Source organism: Carlito syrichta, unplaced genomic scaffold (assembly GCF_000164805.1).
Source record: "Carlito syrichta isolate Samal-C Ts95f unplaced genomic scaffold, Tarsius_syrichta-2.0.1 Scaffold311396, whole genome shotgun sequence".
Classification (NCBI taxonomy): Eukaryota; Metazoa; Chordata; class Mammalia; order Primates; family Tarsiidae; genus Carlito; species Carlito syrichta.
The window spans coordinates 211,844-233,166 of NW_007255492.1; the positions used below are offsets into that span (position 1 = coordinate 211,844).

At 41.6% G+C, this 21,323-nt stretch overlaps 1 pseudogene; it reads left to right on the plus strand.

The window, feature by feature from the left end:
- The window catches only part of LOC103271190, a 33,792-nt pseudogene that overhangs the window by 2,293 nt on the left and 10,176 nt on the right, over nucleotides 1-21,323 (plus strand).

The window sequence follows — 21,323 nt, forward strand, 5'->3', positions numbered from 1 at the left end:
CACACACACACACACACACACACACATACACACACACACACACAATTTTATAATATATATACACACACACATATATATCTAATGATCTAGGGTATATAGCTCTAATACACACACACACACACACACACACACACACACACACACACACACACACACACACGTATATACACATATATATATCTTAGCCGACTGTGGCAGCATGTGGCTGTTATCCCAGCTACTTGGGAGGCTGAGGCAGGAGGTCGCTTGAGCCCAGGAGTTTGAGGCTACAGTGAGTTATGCCACTGCACTCCAACTCCAAGTGCATAAGACAGGGCCTACAATCAGGCCCTCGAAGCATGTGTTGAGCGAATGGAAGGAGATGATTTCAGACATTGCAGAGCGCAGGAAGACAAGAAAAAGGGGCACATGGCAGAGTGGGAAGGCCAGCATCCTTGGCCGTGGTGGCCCGCTGAGAAGTGCCCACTGAGTGACAGTGGGTGATGTGGCGGGGCCAATCGCGGGACACTCTTTGGGAAGGCCACTCTAGGCCAAAGGGTCTCCGTGCCGGAACTCAACATCCTAAGGCTGTGTCTGTTCAAGGAAAGACGGAGAGGAACAAAAGGCCCTGCAGCGCAGGCGTCAATCATGCCTGGTCCTTGGCACATGCCAGGCGTACCCACACCAGCTGTCTTCTGCCACATGAGATTGTTTTTGCCTCCAGAGGGCACCTGAACACCACAAATGCTAAAGGTCAGCTTGGGTTAACCACAGAGAAGCTGTTTGCTGGGGCAATAATCTGAGGGCTAGGAAAGCAAAAACAAATCTCTGCTGAAGCCTTTGCATATTGAACTCGAAAAGCGCCTCTTTCAGAAATAAAATTTTTGTTACATAGCTAGTACAATAAGCCAGCATTTTGGGGTTTCATACATTAGTGTCCGTTTAATTATATAATCCTCCTCGTGGTGGGTAGATGAGAGAGAGGGAATTTGACAGGTAGGAAAGGGAGGGAAAGGCCGACATAGTTGGGTCCCGTCCATGGTGCCTGGCCTGGGAGAGACCCAGAGCAAGAAGACTCTGAGAAGCCAGAAGGCAAACAGAGACAGTCCCGGGAACAGGAGAGAATGAGTACAGGCAGATGGGACCAGGGCACTTTCAGATATCTGATCTTATCTCTGTCATCTCCAAACACTACCTGCTAAGCACTATTTCAACACGGGCCTTCGTCATATGCTGTACAATACACAAGGGTGACCTGATGCTGGCCTTTGATGAACTTGAAACCCAAAGCACATGGATTTTTACAATGCAAACATATGTATATTTTACATATAAGTATGCAGAGAATGAGTCATCTCCCATGTGGGGAAAAGCGGGTGTCTAGATGGCCTAATTCAAAGGGCACAGAGCCACTTCCTCTTCCTCCCCATCTCCTGGAGGTTCTCCTGCTGCCAAGTGCTCAAGGACCCTCCCCGCTCACCCTGTCGTTGGGTTTAGGGTCCCAAAGACCTGGTGAAAAAGCTGATGATCTAGGAGACTCGTCCGTATGGGTGCCACCTCCCTGAGCCCCTAGGACCCTGTGTGTCCCTGTTCCCCACTGCAGGGCTTATTTTGTTGGAGTACCTATCCTGTAGCTGTGAGCCCTGCCAGACCACCAGTCACTGGAAGTCATACTCAGCTGTGTGTCCCAAGGAGACTAGAACCTCATTTCTCACAGCATAAGTGTTAAATATTTATAGTAATGTCATCCATCTAGGCCTGATGCAGTGTCTCACACCTGTCATCCCAGCACTCTGGAGGGCCAAGGCGGGAGGATCGCTTGAGCCCAGGAGATTGAGACCAGCCTGGGAAATAGCAAGACCTTGTCTCTTCAAAAATTGCTTTGAAAAATTAGCCAAGTGTGGTGGCTCACACCTATAGTCCCAGCTATTTGGGAGGCTGAGACAGGAGGATTGCCTGAGCCTAGGAGGTTGAGGCTGTGGTAAGCTGTGATCATGCCACTGTACTCCAGCCTGGGTAGCAAGTAAAAGACTTTCTCTATATACATATTCTATCTATATTTATTTTATATAAGCATGCATATATATTCATCTATCTTAGGCTATGTTTGATATTATAGTTAATTTGGTTTATAAGCTAGATTAGTTGGAAAATATATCTATATATATAATTTACACAGTAAGAAAGATATAGTACCATACACACCATCTGACACCCAAATCAGGAAACCGCATGACAAGCTGTGCTCTCAGTGGGCCCCTCCAGCCTCGTTTTCTCCTTCTGTCTGTGCCTTCAGCTAGTCCGCTGTCATTGGAAAGATGCTCATAACTTAATACTCTTGCTAGTGGGGTCCTGAGTAAATTGAAGTAGGTAACTGGAACTCCTGGACACAAGGATTTATTCCACAGGCTTTCTTCACAAAGAGCAAACCTCAGTGGACCGATGCCATCACTGGCCTGACTAGTTGGATCTCTAAATATTGACTGTTCCTGGACTCCTGGCTACAGAATTTCATCCATTTGTTGTGACACATGATTACTCTGTGTTGGATAATCCTGATGCTATAATCCTGATGCTACTGAGAACACTAAATGAGACAAGATGTAAATCGTTTATTATGCAATGACTACAGTTAGTGCTGTTGTTATTCCCTTCACCATATTGCTGGTGTCTGTGCTGTCTCCCAATTTTGTTGGAAAAAGTCTTATGTATTTTTTGCATGAAGGCATTGAAAGTTAATTCAGAGTTAATTTTAGGGGAAAAGATTACTCTAAACATAAAATAAAGTGTACAGATGTATAGACACATTTATTGGGAAATGAAGTCACATGCAGGTGATCCTGGTGACTAAAATGCTATTCATAATATAAATTAAACTTGATTGCATATGAAGTACATACAAAGTAAGTAGGATGGAAAGTGGCATAAAACCAACAGCAAAATATGATACATTTTGATGAATGTATAAGCAAGTAATTACAGTAGCATAAGCAAGTAGCCGTACAACTCACTTGTGCTATAACACTTGCGTTCCACCGTCCTGCCACCAGGGTGAAGTAGCCTTGCTGTTCACCCTATTGGGGTCCACTACGTACATGCAAACATCAGTTTGGCAGAATATTTTGTTTCTATTTTTTTCTTTAGCACGGGGTTTTGCTCTGTCGCCTAAGCTGGAGTACAAGTGGCACAATCATAGCTCACTGTAGCCTTGAACTCCTTGCTCATGTGATCCTCCTGCCTCAGCCTCCTGAGTAGCTGCTAATACAGGCATGCAGCACCATACTTGGCTACTTTGTGTGTGTGTGTGTGTGTGTGTGTGTGTGTATGTGTGTGTATTTTTGTAAAAATGATGAGGTCTTACTATGTTGCTGGTCTCAAATGCCTGGGCTCAATCAAGTATTTCTCCCATCTCGGTCTCCCAAAGTGCTGGCATTCAGGTGTGAGCCACCATGCCCAGCCTCTATTTCTGAATCTTTCCAGATGTATTATTTACTATTATTTATTATTATGTATTAGTTACTATTATGTATTATTTACTTCCAAGATGTATTATTTACTAGAGCTGAAGTGTTTCTTAGAATTAGCATAGTAATGAAGCGATACTTGAAATAAATCTGGGGTAGATTAGATATTCTGGGAAGGAAATACATTAAGATGAAGTGTAACTGCTTGTACTATTAAGCTAACCTGCTATTTTAAAATCTTTGCTGCGATTTGTAACTTTGTATAATTTAGCCTGTTTTTAATATTTGCATATTATTATGAATATTAAGCACAGCATAGTTCTTTGGCTTTGTGAACCACAAGTCATTGAATCTCAGCTTGAGCACATTAGTTATCAACTTTCAATCATTAATCCATAGAGTGCTTTAGACTCAGGGTAGTATTTATATCATTTAGGTGGGAGGTGTAGTTTATGGCAATAAATACGTCATACTGGACTCTAGATATTGGTCAGCATAGGCTTTAAATATTTCATTCTGGCAGATGGACCAACCCCTTCCCAGAGGTCCTTCTGCTTTCATGCATCCCCCAGAGCAGGCCAAACTCTCAGTGCTGGTCCTTCCTGTTTGCTGATCCCCTTGCAGCAAACTGAGACTGCTTCTCCGTGTCTCAGGTTAGGACCCTTCCTAAACTCTCAGGCTGACCTCATCCAAAGATACACCACAATCTGGAATGTAGAAAAATTCTTGATAACATCCAGTGCTAAGTATACTTGTTGTTTCAAAATACAACTGAAATGCAAATGCAATACTACGGTGGGGGGGGCCAAAAAACCCAGAATTTATTTATAAGAAAATTATGTATATTATTCTTATATGTGTAAACTTCAGTCATGTTCAAAGTACTCTCCATTTGATGTAATACATCTATTGAGATGCTTTTTCTTCTGCTCAAAATGGTTTTTGAACTTGTCCATTTTGATGCCTTTTAGTGCTTCTGCCATTTTTTGCTTCACCTCTTCCACATGGCTAAAACTTTTCCCTTTGAGGACCTTTTTCATCCGGGGAAATAAACAGTCCCTTGGGGCAAGATCAGGTGAATAGGAAGGGCAGAGTACTAGGATCATGTCAGTTTTGGTCAAAAACTGTTGAACACTCAGTCAGGGTGGTGGAGGCAGGTGCGTTGTCACGGTGGAAGGCCCAGTCACCTGTTGGCCATGACTTGGGACATTTCTTCCACAAATCATGACACAGTCTTCTCAAAACTTCCAGATAAAAACTTTGGTGAACCATAAGGCTTGGAGGAACAAATTCCAAGTGTACTATAAGGGGCCTGCCCTCCAAAAGATAATTCTATTATGGGGGGGGCTCTCCCCTTGTATTTTTACTTAGATGCCTGCCTTTGAATTACAGATTCAAGAGATGAGTGAGCTGGAAAGAATATTCTCATTTCTTAAAATTCTTTCATTTTCTTCCGCACCTGCAAGTAGAAATATGTTAACATTCTGGGCCAGGTACAGTGGCTAACTCTACTATAATATCAGCAATTTGGAAGGCTAAAGTGGGAGGAATGCTTGAGGCCAGGAGTTTAAGACTAGCCTGGGCAATGTAGTGAGACCCCATCTCTACAAAAACATTAAAAAGTCAGCCAGGAGTGGCTCATATCTGTAGCTACTCAGGAAGTGGAGGCAGGAGGATCACTTGATCCAGGAGGTCAAGGCGGCCATGTGCTATGACAGTGCCACTGCACTCCAGCCTGGACAACAGAATGAGACTCCATCTCAAAGAAAAAAATAAAAGGAAACAAAAAAGCAATATATTAACATTCTTTTAAAAAATGGAATATTATCCTGGACTACTTGATAAGGATGACAAGGGAAGTTCACCGTTAGGTTGAGAAATAGTAATTGGAGTAAAAAATCGCAAATAAGACAAAGTCCATGTCTTCATGGAGCACATATTCTGTCAGGTCAAAACAAACAATAACTGTTTTAGCACTTAAATATATGAGATAGCTTCAAATAGTTGATAAATACTCTGGGAAGTAAAACAAGGTTTCAACATAGAGGGTACCTTAATTAAGGTACAGTCTAGACCACTTGCAGCAAAGAGCCTATAAAATACACTTAAACAAGACAAAAGTGGCTGTCCCTTTCTTTTCCCCTTTAACCGTCTGGAGGACATATGTAAGATGCCTCTGTCATTCTCATCTCTGCAGTCTTTCATCTTTTGGTTCTCTAGTTGCTTCAGCTCCTATCGCCTGGTCTGTATTCCAATCCAGAGAAAAGAGAAAAATATGTGGGGTTTGCATGTCCATTTTTGGAGAACACATTGCTTCTGTTCACATTCTCTTGATTAGAACTTCCAGTTCGCGACATGCCTGTTTGCAAGGGAAGCTGGGGATGTAGTTTCTTCCTCTGTGGTCCTGTGTTCAGCTGAAACTCCAGAGGAAGAGGATAATGAAGATGGGTGGACAACAGTCCCCGCCAGGGAGTGTGACTGGATGGGGCAGGAAGTCAAAGGAAGTCTTTTTTGAAAGTGATACTTGAAGGAGCCGAATGGTAGAGCAAGGCTAAATTTCAGCCCCCCTCGTGACTCTCAGCCAGCCATGTAGGTCACAGCCTCATGCAGCAGGCAGGTAATTTACAGGGTCTGCACTGCCTCATAGTAGATTAAGAGCAGGAAAATTCGGACAGAATCTTCTCCCAGAGAAACTGGAATTGAGATGGCAGTTTCAATCTCTTCTGCCAAGAGTTTTTTTTTTTTTTTTAACTCACTTGAAACAAGATCAAATAACTATTAAATGTGATTTAAATGGACTGCTTATTATACTCTATGATGGATTTCTCACTGGATATCAAATAATATCAAGAAAAGTATGCCCTACTACTAATATTCTATTTCTGATAGATATTACGATCCCAGTGGTGGTTTATATGGGTGGATTAATATCTCTGTGACCATTCAATAAACACATCTATGATTCATGTACTTTTCTGTATTTAAGTCATTAAAGTTTATCTTTATCGAAGGCCATTGTTTTGGACAAGCTTCCTGCAGTCAGCACAGCAGACCAGACCACAACCATGAAGGAGTCAGGTAAGTGCCAGGTAATCAAACTAAACTGGGGGAGGGGGGGTGGCTCCAGAACCAGGAGACTCACAGCCAGCAATCAGATGGGGCCTAGCTTACCAGAGCTAGCATGACAAGGAAGTTTCCTTTGTTTTAACTCTAATAAGGAAAGTAACCTTGAAATGACCAATCTGATTTTTGCTCCGTTTCTACTTTCTCCAGTCCTTTTCTGCCCACAGAGCCAACCTCCTTGGCTCACTCTACTTGCTGGAATACTCATTCTATTTTATAGATATTGCCCCATTCTAGAATCACAAATGGAAGCCAACTACACTAAATCTGTTGTGATTTTTGTCTTTCAACAGTTATACTTCAACTTTAAAAAAGTTTATTTTAAAAAATTAGACAAAGCAGGTATCCCCAAGTGCAGTGTGTTTGGCATTCAGGCACAGAGGTTCTTTTGGGGTTAGTGGATCTCAGGAAGAGCTGCTCAGTGTAAGCTGTGTTTTCAGCATCACAGAAATCATCTTCCCCACCCTGATTCTTTTTTGAGAGGACAGGGGAAAGGCTGATGTAAACTCTGGAACGGTTGGATAGAATTCCAGTCTGGTGGTTTCCAATTTTTTTTCTCTTGTGGATTGTGCTGCTGATGCGGATTTTTCAGGTCAGCCTGGGCTTCGAGAGTCTCTGCTCAATGGGTCAGCTAGCCAAGCCCCAGAGAAGGTCATCTGGGGAGGGGCTGGTAAGCCTAGCCCCAGAAGTGCCAGCTCTAATCGGCTGGCAAGCCAAGCCCAGAGAGTGTTGCTGGTCGGGTGGGCCAGTAGGCCTAGCCCCCTGGGTGTCTCTGTTTTGGAGTCTCGGTTTCTTCTGGCAGCTCTCCTGGTTCAGCCAGCTTTATCCGCTGGTCAGCCTCTAGGGTACAGGGCTCTTCAGCTCCCACAATCTTCTGCAGCTCTTCAGGTCACAGCTCTTCAGGGTTGAGGTTTCTGTCTCATGCCCAGGAATAATGAGGGACAGGGGCAGCCAGAAAGTGAGAAATCAGGATTTATTGAGAAGACAGAGAAGTTCCCACAATGGGGGGAGACGGGGTAGGGGATGCCCACCTGGGGCTGAAAACCTGGTGCTTACATAGTCCTAAGTCTAAGTGGATTGGCCAGCGACCTGTTGCTATTCTGATTGGTCAGTATTAAGGCCCAATTGGCAGGTGGTAGGGGCCGAATGGTGAGCTGATTGGTTGCTTTTCAATCCCAGCAGTGAGTACTTAAGCTCTAGCTTGAGAGGCTCACTGAGCCTGAGAGGCCCGCCATGAATTTGCTACAGTTACCAGAGGACGCCCTATCTGTCTGCCTAGCCTTTCTTCGGCTATCTCCTGTCTCACTGCCTCATTAGCCCAGTTTCCCAGGTTTGTTCTCATGAACTTCCAAGCTCAAGGATCCCTCATGTCCTTGTTCACTGCCACTGTTCACTGCCTTCACGTCGGATGGGACAAAGCTGAGTCCCTCTCTTGCATCTTGTTTACCTCGTGAAGCCATTTGGGGCAAATGAGACAGATGTCCCATCTTCTGACCCTATGCCAAGAATAAAGACGGAAAAGACACACTGATTTATGGGGCAGCAGTGTGCCCTACGGTAATTTTCTAACCCGTTTGGGGGCCATGGCTCAGTTGGAGAACCCGATGGACGCTGGAGACCCTTTCCCCTTAGACATCGCACAGTAGAGTCAGTCCCTTGCCTCATTTTTCCGGCCTCATCAGCTGTCTCTGCACCTGCCATCGCTACCTCCGCACTCGACTCCGGTCCGCGGTCCGCCTCCTCCAGGACACCGAGGCCGAACCTGGACTCCACGTCCCGGACCAGCGTCGCGGGGAGGGTGGAGTCCGGAACACTGTTACGGGCCCGGCTGCCCATCGGAAGGAAAAAGGAGAGGAACGGAAGGGCACGGGGGACGTGTTTGGCAAGCGGACGCGCTCTTCCGGCTGCTTTTCTCGTTCGGTTTATGTCTCGGCGGTGCTTCGTGGAGTCTCGGGGCTCTTCTCTCTTCTTTGCCGCCACCCTTTGTCCCGGAAGCCCGGAGGGAGGGCTCGGCGGCTGCGTTGTGCTCCTCGCTGCTCCGCCTGGAACAGTAGGGTACGCCTCTCAGCGCCGTTGGCCCCGCGGGTCCTCGGGCGACCCCGCCCCATTGCAGTCACTTACTTTCCGATTTCCTCGGGTAGTTATCTGTTGGTACCAGAACGGGATCTCAGAAGCCGTTGCTTTAAATCCGAGAAGCTGAAACCCCAGAAAGCAAGATGGCTTGCCCGGGGTCGTAGGTGGGAAGCCTCTCCGGTGACAGGTCGGGTCTGCTGCCCCGCGCTTTCCCTGCGCGCCTCTCCTCGTTGCTCTGGTCACTTTCTCCCCTCAGTTTGTCCTGCACAGTGAGGTTTTCTTTTCTTTTCTTTTTTGTTCTGTTATCCAAGGGATAAAATCGAGTAGGTGTATTTTGTTTTCGATTTGAGTGGAGCCGAATCGCATGTGCAGGTGTGTCCGTTGCACAAGTATATTGTGAGATGGAGGGCTTGGAGTTCTGTTCAGCGCGGCCCACCCCCAGGTGCTGAGTGTGGTTTCTCGTGGGTGGGTCTTCACTCTTCTTCTTCCCCCCTTCTCATCTCTGGCGGTGTCCAGCGTCTGCCGTTCCCATGTTTGTGCCCGTGTGTGCCCAGTGTTTAGCTCCCATTTGTAAGCGAGACCACGAGGGATTCGGTTTTCTGCTTCAGTGTGAGTTCACTTAAATGATGGCCTCCAGCTGCAACCATGCTGCTGCAGGTGACATGATTGTGTGTGTGTGTTTCTATGGCTGCGTATATTCCAGGTTGTGTACGTGCCACGTTTTCTTCATCCAGTCCATCTCTGATGGGCTTTTGGATTGACTCCATGTGTTTGCTGTTGTGGTTAGTACTGAGATAAACATACGGGTAGGTGTCTTTGTGGCAGAAGGGTTTATGCTCTTTTGTGTATATACTGAGTAGTGAAGTTGCTGGGTTGAATGGTAAATCTATTTCTAGTTTTTTGAGGAATCTCCACACTGTTTTCCACAGTGGCTGAACTAGTTTACATTCCCACCAACATGAACGATCGTTCCCTTTTCTAAAGTAGTTTTAGCTTTTGCCACTCAAAACTTATTTGATGGTCTCATTTCTCCCTCCTTCATTTATTCTTTAATTCATTATTGAAAGTGCTTACAGCGTGCTAGTCCTGGTTACAGACCCCAGATAAGTCCTGCCATCACGGAGCATACATCTCCTCCAGGTAGACAGTTCAAGTACTGTGCAATGAAGCCATAGCTGAGACAGTGTAGGTGAACAGAGTGCTTCATTCATTCGATAGGTAATTGCTAGGGGAGCAAATTGGGACATCTGACCATTGTAGGGAAGGCTCAGAGCATCCTTTCTGGAACCTGATAAAATCTGAAGAAGAATCACTAGTTCAGTTGCAGCATATGGGGTTCTATTATTATTATCCTCTGAGAACTTCAGGGTTATGAAAACCTAATCCCACTGCATACATTCAAGCAGAACTGCTTGGGGCCAGGTTGATTAAAATGCTGAGGCAGACTAGTAGCAGTGGAGAGGGGAAGGATCAGCAGAATGGAGAAAAGTCGCCCAGGTAGAACAAGTGAGATGTGACACAATGAGATCATGGGTGGGTAGTCAGAGAGTGCAAGGACTGCATTGGAGAATCAGGGAAACTTAATGTTAGAAGAATGAGAAGTCGGTTGAGAAAGACTTATAAATATGTCAGAGTTTTTAGAATACACGAATACCTACTTATGGTAGGGGGTCTGTTTAATACTGAAGTGTGAAAAATGGAAAATCATTATGAAAGGAAAACTCTTGAATGTAGTTTAAGATGTGTTGCCTCTGAAGTGCTACTGATATGCTCTCAGTAGAAGCAGACTCTGGTGGGAGGTTGGTTTTATGATTTTGGTGTTATGGAGTTACTTCTGATACATGATTTTCCTGTACTAAATATAGATTGCTTTCTTTAGTATGATAAGAATCTTGGAATAAAACATGGTAATAAGGGTACACGTTAAAGGAACAGAAACTGGAAACATTTCCCCTGGAAACTGGAACAAGACAATGCTGCCTTCTCTCGCCCCTGTTGTTCAATATTGTGTTGGAAGTCCTAGCTCAGGCAATTAGGATAAGAAAATCAGGATATCCAAATAGGAAAAGAGGAAGTCAAGTTACCCCTTTTTGCTGATGATATGATCCTATACCTTGAAAATCCTAGAGAATCTGTCAAAAACCTGCTAGCACTGATAAAGGACTTTGGCAAAGTCTCAAAATAAATGTGCAAAAGACAGTTGCATTCCTATACACCAACAACAAACAGGCAGAGACCCAAATTAAAAGCACAATCACATTCACAATAGCCACACCAAAAAAAATGAAATACCTCGGCATCTTCCTAACCAGAGAAGTGAAAGACCTTTTCAATGAGAACTACAAACACTGCTCAAAGAAATCCAAGAAGACACAAACAAATGGAAAAATATTCCATGCTCATGGATAGGAAGAATCAACATTGTTAAGATGTCCATCTTACCAAAGGCAATCTACAGATTCAATGCAGTAATATTAAGTTCCCAACGTCATTCTTCTCAGACCTGGAAATGACAATACAGAAATTCATATGGAAACATAAACGACCACAAATAGCCAAAACAATCCTTAGCAAAAGAAACAAAGCAGGAGGTATCACACTTCCAGACTTCAAACTCTACTTTAAGGCTACAGTAATCAAAACAGCCTGGTATTGGTACTAGAACAGGCACATAGACCAATGGAACAGGGTAGAGATTCTGGAAGCAAAGCCTCAATTCCTCAACCAACTCGTCTTTGACAAAGCCTCCAACAACAACTACTGGGGAGAGGAGAACCTAGTCAGTAAATGGTGCTGGGAGAACTGGCTAACCACATGCAGAAGATTGAAACAGGACCCCTGCCTATCACCATACACACAAAAAACTCTAAATGGATCAAAGACCTAAATGTAAAACCTCAAACTATAAGAATCTTCGAAAACGCAGGAGACACCCTTATGGAAATTGGAACTGGGAACCAATTCCTCTTCAGAACTCTAAAGGCCAATACCTAAGAAATAAGATAGACAAGTGGGACCTCATCAAACTAACGAGCTTCTGCAAAGCAAAAAAAAAACCATCAAGAGAGCAGGGAGACAGCCCACCAAATGGGAAAAAATATTTGCCAACTGTATATCTGACAAAAGCCTGACACCTAGGATCTACAGAGAACTCAAATGCACCAAAGGGAACAAAACAAACAGCCCCTTTAAAAAGCCCCTTCAAAAACATGAATAGACACTTCTCAAAAGAAGATATACAGGCATCCAACAGACACATGAAAAAGTGCTCAGCCTCACTCATCATCAGAGAAATGCAAATCAAAACCACATTGAAATACCACCTAACCCCTGTAAGAATGGCCATCATTAATAAAACAACAACAGATGCTGGCGAGGATTTGGAGAAAAAGGAATGCTTCTACACTGCTGGTGGGAATGCAAACTTGTACAACCTCACTGGAAAACAGTATGGAGATTTCTGAAAGAACCAGAAATTGACCTTCTATATAATCCAGCAATTCCCCTACTGGGAATATACCTGGAGGAATTCAAATTATTCTACAGAAAAGACACCTGCATACGTATGTTTATTCCAGCTCTATTCAAAATAGCAAAAACATGGAACCAACCATGTTGCCCATCGAAGCTGGACTGGATAAAAAAAAATGTGGTACATATACACAATGGAATATTATGCAGCCATAAGGAAGAACAAATATATGAACTTTGCAGCAACCTGGATGGATTTGGAGTCAATCATACTCAGTGATTTAGCATAGAAACAAAGAACAGAGTTCCATATGTTTTCACTCATAAGAGGACCTTGAATAATTATAATGCTATAAGAAAGCAATTGGCAGTAATGGGAAACTGTCGGTGGGGGGGAGTTGGCAGTTGAGGGAAACTGCTAGGGGAGGGAGGCCCACACCTGGTCAACAGGGGTACCTGCATGATCAATGTTTGTATAACTAACCCTGAATTGTATCCCACATCTTTATAATAAAAATTTTTTTAAAAATATAAAGTGATACAGTTTCTTGTCCATGAAATTACTGAATGGTAAATTCAGTAATATTATTAAAAATTAATAAGGAAACATAGCAGAATGAGTTAGTTTCTCTGAGAAAATTAATTATTTTTCAGTAAAGTATCTTGCTGGCTTAAGGCACAGTGTGATCATCTTCAGATGTGTTTCCTTCTCTTTTTCCTCACATGCTTGACCCCATATCGCTCCACTTACCCTCCGCAACTCTCATTACTTTATCCCTGGTCATGCAACTCGCAGCCCACGTGCGGTGAGTGGTGGCACTGCTTCATTTTGGAGAGTCATCTAAATCAGCCGTTTCCAATGAACGTGCGTACCCAGTTTGTGTCAGGAGGTTAACAGAGCAATATGGATGTCCCCAGTAGTGGTCAAATGACTTAATTTATTTGTGTTGGAACAAATACAAGCCAAAAATAAATATGGAAAAACTTCAATTTAGTTATTGAGTATAGATGATATGTACACCGATATTGATTGCACTTTCCTATCAGCTTCTCTGAACGATAATTCTTCATAACTGATACTTTTAATTTATATTTTAAATGAATATGAAGAGCATCTTTAAAAGATAGTTGATAATTGAAACTTATCTCAATGATCTGTGTTACATAGATGTTAATATGTGACATATTTTTAATGTAAGCATAACTTTATATGCTGTAAAATTAGTACATAAAAGTAAAATAAGGCTGGGTGTGATAGCTCACACCTGTGATCCTAGCACATTGAAAGCCAAGGCAGGTGAATTGCTTGAGCTCAGACGTTGGAGACCAGCCTGGGCAACATAGCAAGACCCTGTCTCTACAAAAAAATAAGTAAAAGGAATTAGCCAGATGTGGTAGTATAGCCCTGTAGTCTCAGCGACTCTGAAGGCTGACAGGGATGGAAGGATCACCTGAGCCCAGGATGTCGAAGCTACACTAAGCCATGATCATGTCCCTGCACTCTAGCCTAGGAAATGGAGAGACCCTGACTCAAAAAAAAGGAAGTAGAAATTGAATGATATCAGTCTCCTGTTTAAGAAAGTCTATTACTGTCTGTAGCTAAGATTTCTAATTCATTTGACTGTTTTATTATTTCAGTTTCGGTAGCATAATATCAGACATGAAAGTTGCCAATCTGCCACCGTTAGAGTCAGTACAAGACCAGAGTATCAAATCCAGTTTGACAAAGGATCTGACGGTTGTCCTGGCCAGGAGGAGACTGCCGATCTTGGAAAAAGGTATTCGGCTCTGGAGTCTATTGGGTTCTGTTTGTGTGATTTGTTTTTATGTTAACTGTAGATTTATTTTATTGCTTGTGCAGGTTATTGCTGAAGGTATCAGGGCTTCATGAATTCCTTTGCATCTGTGTTCTTACTTTTGTATGCCATGTCCTAGAAACAGAATGATGTTCTGGATTTAGCATTCCTACGTTCTTCTATACCTTAAATCAAAATGTGTCCTGCCTCACATCTATTCATTAGGAATAGGAGTCCAAGATGGAGAATAAATTATGCTAACTGCATTCTGAACAAATGAATGTTTTGTAAAAAGCATTATTTATTTGTTTATTTTTAAGATGTGGGGTACAATTCAGAATTAGGCATACAAGTGGTCATCATACAGATGAAGTTTGGGCCTCCCTTTGGTCCCCACTTTGCCTGGTTTGAGCTCAGGTACCTTTATTGATGTTATGTCTCGCCAGCAGTTTCTGACAACCCCTTTCTTATAGTATTATGGTAAATGTTCAGTGTCCACTTATGAGTGAGAGCATTTGGTACTCAGTTCTTTGTTTCTGTGATAAATCACTGAGTATTATAGACTCTAAATCCATCCAAGTTGCTGCAGGGTCCACAATTTATTTCTTCTTTATGGCTGCATAATATTCCATTGTATATATGTACCCCATTTTTTATCCAGTTCAATTTCAATGGGCAGCACAGTTGGTTCCATGTTTTGAGTAGTGCTGCAATAAACATGCGTGTGCAGGTATCTTTTTTTGTAGAGTGATTCAAGTTCCTCTGGGTATATTTCCAGAAGGGGGACTGCTGGATCATATGGAAGGTCTATTTCTAGTTATTTTAGGAATCACCACACTGTTTTCCATAGAGGTTGAACTTGTTTACATTCCCACCGACAGTGTGGAAGTGTTCCCTTTTCTCCACATCCTCACCAGCATCTGTTGTTTCTTGTTTTATTAATGATGGCCATTCTTACAGGAGTTGGGTGGTATCTCAACGTAGTTTTGATTTGCATTTCCCTGATTAGTGAGGCTGAGCATTTTTTCATGTGTCTGTTGGCTGCTCATATATCTTCTTTTGGGAAGTGTCTGTTCATGTCTTTTGTCCACTTTTTAATGGGTCTGTTTTGTTTTGTTTTTCCTTTTTGCACACTTGAGTTCCTTGTAGATTCTGGATGTTAGGCCTTTGTCAGATATGCAGTTGGCAAATATTTTTTCCCCATTCTGTGGACTGTCTCCCACTCCCTTTTTTTTTTTTTTTTGAGTTGGAGTCTCACTGGCTGGAGTGCAGTGGCATACTCACGGCCACCCCAGTGTCAACCTGCTGTGCTCAGGTGATCCTTCCACCTCAGCCTTCCAAGTAGCCAGAGCTACAGGTGTGTGCTACCACGTCCCACTAATATTTTGATTTATTGTTAGAGATGAGGTCTCACCATGTTTTCCAGGCTGGTCTTGAACCTGTGGCTTAGGCAATCCTCTTGCCTCAGCCTCCCAAAGTGCAGGGATTATAGGCTTTAGCCATTGCACCTGGTCACCCCCTGCTCTCTGATGGTTGCAAAAGCTTTTCAGTTTGATGAAGTCCCACTTGTCAATCTTACCTCTTATGGCATGGGCTTTTGGGGTTTTGATCAGGAATTGGTCGCCTATTCCTACTTCCATAAAGATGTCTCTTGCATTTTCTAAGATTCTTAATGTTTGGGGTTTTACATTTAGATATTTGATCCATTTGAAGTTGATTTTTTGTGCATGGTAATAGATAGGGGTCCTGTTTCATTCTTCTACATGTGATCAACCAGTTTTCCCCACACCATTTACTGAATATGTTCTCCTTTCCCCAGCAGTTGTTGGTGGAGGCTTTGTCAAAGATGAGTTGGTTTAGAAATTGAGGTTTTGCTTCTGGAATCTCTAGCCTGTTCCATTGGTCTATATGCCTGTTCTTCTATCAATACCAGGTTGTTTTGATTATTGTGGCCCTATAATAAAGTTTAAAGTCTGGAAGTGTGATTCTTCCCTCTTTGTTTCTTTTGCTTAGGATTGTTTTGGCTATTCATGGTCATTTATGTTTCCATATGAATTTCTGTATTGTTTCCAGGCCTGAGAAGAATTATGTTGGTAACTTAATGGGCATTGCATTGACTCTGTAGATCACCTTTGGACAATGTTAGGATGGACAACTTAACATTGGGATCTTAACATGGACATCTTAACATGCAATCTTAACAATGTTGATTCTTCCAATCTATGAGCATGGAATATTTTTCCATTTGTTTGTGTCATCTTTGACTTTACTGTGCAGAGTTTTGTAGTTTTCATTGTAAAGGTCTTTCACTTCTGTGGTTAGGAAGATGCTGAGGTATTTCTTTGTGTGTGTGTGTGTGTGTGTATGTTTGTGTGTCTACTGTGAATGGGATTGTGTCTTTTATTTGGTTCTCTGCCTGTTTATTATTGATGTATTAGAAAGTGACTGTCTTTTGCACATTTGTTTTGTACCCTGAGACTTTGCCAGAGTCCTTTAACAGTGCAAGGAGGTTTTTGACAGATTCTCTTGGATTTTCAAGGTATAGGATCATAACGGCAGTAAAGAGAATAACTTGACTTCTTTTCCAATTTGGATACCCCTGATTTCCTTCTCTTGTCTGATTGCTCTAGCAAGGATTTCCAACACTGTGTTGAACAGGAGGGGTGAGAGTTGGCAGCCCTGTCTTGTTCAGGTTTTCAGGGGAAATGGTTCCAATTTCTGTATGTTTAGCAGTATGCTGGCTGTGGGTTTCTTGTAGGTGGCTCTTACTATTTTGAGGTATGTTCCCTCTATGCCTAGATTTTCAAGGGTTTTTATCAAGAAGGGATGCTGGATTTTATTGAAAGCTTTTTCCATATCTAATGATATAATCATGTGGTTGTTTTTATATCTGTTGATGTATTTAATTATATTTATGGTCTTGTGGATGTTGAACCAGCCCTGCATCCCAGGGACAAAGCCTACTTGGTCATCGTCTATGATTTTTGAGATGTATTGTTGGATCCAACTTGCTAGAATCTTATTGAGAATTTTTGCATCTATGTTCCTCAGGGATATTGGCCTGTAGTCTCTTTCTTAGTTGGATTTTTACCCAGTTTGGGTATTAGTGTGATGTTAGCTACATACAATGATTTGCAGAACATTCTGTCTTTCATGATTGCCTAAAATACTTTCAATAGGATTGGTATTAACTCCTCCTTGTATGTTTTGTAGAATTCCTCTGGAAATCTGTCTGGTCCAGTGTTTTTGTTTTGTTTTGTTTTTTGTAGGTAGTTTTCTTATGACAGAGTTAATTTCCTGGGTTTTTATTCGTCTATCTTGGATCTCAGTTTCTTCTTGTTTCAACCTTGGAAAGTTGTATGATGTTAGAAAGTCTTCCATTTAATTTAGGTTATTGAGTTTGTCCATACAGGTGTGTATAGTAATCTCTGATAATCATTTGTATTTCTTAGGGATCAGTCATGACTTGATCTTTTGTGGTTATTTGGGCTTTTTCTCTCTTTTTCTTGGTCATTCTGGCTAGGGGTCCATCAATCTTTTGGTTTTGTTTATTTTTTTCTATGGCATTTTGTTTTCTATGTCCCATATTTGGGTTTTTACTTTGGTGAACTGGATTCTTCCGCTGAAGTTAGGGTTTTGGTGGTCTTGCATTTCCAGCTCCCTTAGGTGATTAGTTAGGCTGTTAACTTGTTCTCTTCCTATTTTCTTGATGTGTGTTCCTGGAGATATACATTCTCCTCTTAGTAATGATTTTATGGCATCCTGGAGGTTTTGGTAAGATGTTTCTTCTTTTTCATTTGTTTCCAGGAATCTTTTAATTTCTGTTTTGATTTCTATGTTAACCCAGAAATTGTTCAGCGTCATGCTGTTCCGTGCCCATATCTTTGTGGGTTTGGGGAGAATTTTCTCTGTGGTGATATTTATTTTTATTTCCACTGTGGTCTGAGAAGGTACATGGCAATATTTCAGTCTTGTAAAATTTGTTTATGCTTGATTTATGACCAGGGATGTGACCGATCTGAGAAACATTATTTTTATCTGAATATAAGTGCCTAACACTGTATATTCATATAGCTTTTGTATCTCTCTGTATGGTCATCTTTAATCATATCTTAGAGAAATAACCCACCATCCGCAAAAAGAGAAGAAACAGAAAGAAGAAAAGCAAAAGGAAAAATGTTGATATAAAACTTGAAAGTGGTGGATTATTTGTGGCCCTTTGAATTTTCTTATTTGCATTACTTAAAGATGCTGAGCCATGCCTTACATGCCTTATATTTTCTCTTTTAAGCCTGACAGTGATATTTGGGAAAGAGGAAGCAAATATTTGGCATGGTCTGACAAAAACCAACTTGTCTTGGGATATTCCCACAGTTGGAGTGTTTTTGATACATTGAGTATTCCGTGGATTTGTGTTAAGTATATGTAGGAACTTGAGTTTACTCCTTCCTGGTGTCAAATTACTGATATGCATAGGAAGAGTGGAAAAGGTGTTCAGCAATTAACACAGGAAGTTCAAGGTTATGGTGACTTTAGAAGATTAATTGAATAACTAATTTACAATGATTTAGTATCTGTGAAGTATTGAGTAAAGTAGAAACTACACTTGGAGTTTTACTTAAGAATATTTAACCAAATCAGTCTTTGGTGTGATTCCATGCAACTACATCAGAATAGTACATTATAGTTTGAATTTTAATGATTTTAACTGCTGTTAAAAATTCAGATGTGACCAGGAAGAAGCTAAGAAACTAGGAAAGGGGTCGCTGTGCTTCTGCAGAATGTGTATGTGTTGAAAAGCCAGCAAGAGGTGGTAAAGGGAAGCTATGATGAGATACCACGTTGTTCACCCAGTCTTGACTTGGGCCGGATTTGGGGTAGCCACAGACAGTCCAGGCCTGGACCGATTCCTTCTGGGGGAAGCAGTCACACTGGCCTGCCTTAGGATCTTGACACTGCCACTGACTAATTCTGGGCCAGGAACACCTGTGATGGTCTCCTTCAGTCTGATTCCTCATCTACCCAGGATGCTGATAGTGAAACCTAGCTTCAGTGACCTTCTTGAGGAATAGAAAGAAACGTGCAAACTGTCTGACACTTGGCAGGTGTTCAGCAAATGTCCATTCCCTTTCTCTGTGGCATATTCCTTTTTTAAAATTCCAGGCTTTACCAAGGCACCCCCTCTTTTCCGTGAGTTGCTTTAGTCCGACATCCTGTTTACCTGACCCACAGTTGAGGAAGAACGAAAGGCACCGAAGATAGTTCTGAAGTTTAAAAGCCTTAGTTTGCAAATACTTGGGAACCCACTACAGGAAAGCTTACATGATTTGAGATCCCTTTATTTAACTTTCATATGGTATTTGCATTTTTTCCAGTCAATTTTATTTTGCCAAAAAAAGTTAGTCCTTTAAGATAAGACTTCATGTAATTCCGGCTACTTGGAAGGCTGGGGCGGAAGGATCACTGGAGCCCAGCAGGTCGAGGCTGCAGTGGCCAGAAGCGGCCACTGCACTCCAGTCTGGGTGACGGAGTGAGACTCCAACTCAAAAAAAATTTTTAAAAATTAAAAAAGATAAGACTTCAAAATTATTTTAAGAATAACTTTCTAGCTATAAACTGAACTTTAATCTCCCAGTAGATTTATTAAAATATGTGAATTGATGCATAGAGCAATTGATCAAGTATACAAAAAAGCTACCTATTAATTCTCTGACGTTAATTTCAACAGTTAATTAAAAATAGTTATGTAAAGCAAGTTGATAATTACTTCAAATTTACAGGATAGTTGCATTATAAAATTTAATGTTTTGATTTGTCTGTGCAATCCTTTATCATTATAGTTTGTAATTAAACATTGCAGTGTTTTCTGCCCTTAAAGATAAATGTTGACTTTAACATCTTCTATTTTAGCATATTTTATGGCTTTTTTACAACATTGAGTTGTTTAAAACCATAATTTTAAAGGGATCAATTAGGCATCTTGGAAATTAAATTGCTTTAACTGGTTTGTTGTATTATGAAGCAAAAATGCAAGCGCATATGCTCCTGTTTTTAGGTCATCAGGCCTAAAAATGTGACAATTCAGTTAAAATGTCTTGTGAGTGTTAGTGGAATTATTTTTAATTTCCACATATATTATTTTATGCAAAATTTTTTTCTCATAATTTTTTGACAGTTTATAAATACATTCATTAAATTTTTCTTTTTTTTAGTTTCAGGAAAAATATGTTCAGGGGAAGAGACTTAATATTTTTGACATGAATGTAGTTACTGAAGAAGCACCTGAAACAGGTTTGTTCAAAAAAGAATAACAATATTTCTCAGGAGGGGAACATTTTATCTTTCAAAGCTGTCCTTAGTTTTGTTTTTGTTTTTGTTCTTTTGAGTCAGAGTCTCACTGGGTCACCTAGGTTAGAGTAGTGCAGAGGTGTGATCACAGCTCACCATGGCTTCAACCTCCTGAGCTCAGATGATCCTCCTGCCTCAGTCTCCTGAGTAGCTGGGACTACAGGCATACACCACCATGCCCAGCTGATTTTTTAAAAATTTTGTAGAGACAAGGTCTCACTATGTTGCCTAGCCTGGTCTCAAGCTCCTGGGCTCCAGCAGTCCTCCCACTCGGCATCCCAAAGTTCTGGGATTACAGTTGTGAGCCACCATGCCTGGCCCTATCAAAGGTGTCATTAGTGTTTTAATGATATGGTAACTGGATGTTTAAATATTCCTTCTTGCCATTGGCCTGAATCCTGCTTATGAATATAGTTGTTGGCATTGTTGCATTCTCTGAGACAAATGGAGGCAAGTATTCCAAGTTTATGAGTCCACAGTATAGATCAGCCGGCTACTCATTTGGGTTGGAACATTAATAGTCACCTACCATTCGCAGTGCATCTATGGCCTGTTACATAAACATAAGCTCTGATTTCTGCTGCAGGCTGTTGGCATCTAGAAGAGGAGATTGCATTTCTAGAAGTAACTATTTGAAATGATTTAGTGATCAGGAGATGGGAAGAACATTTGGGGGATATATTTAACAGATGTGTAGTGTTTTTTTCTTCACACATGCTTTAGTCTCTGTTCTCTCTTCATGACTCTCTGACTTCTCCCTTTGGGTCAGAAGTCAAATCCTTGAAATTTAACATTTTAAGTCTAAAAGAGATATAATAGTGTTCTCTTTCTTGACACTAATTTAGTTTACTGATAAAATTGAATAAACTTGGCTAGGTGCAGTGGCTCACACCTGTAATCCCAATGCTTTGGGAGGTTAAGGCGGGAGGATCACTTGAGGGTCAGAGTTCAAGACTAGCCTGGTCAACATAGTAGATCCCATTTCTACAAAAAAAAAAACCCTATTTTTTAAAAAGAATTAACTCAAATCAAACAGGCTCTATCTCATGGGAATGAGTATTTCTAAAGA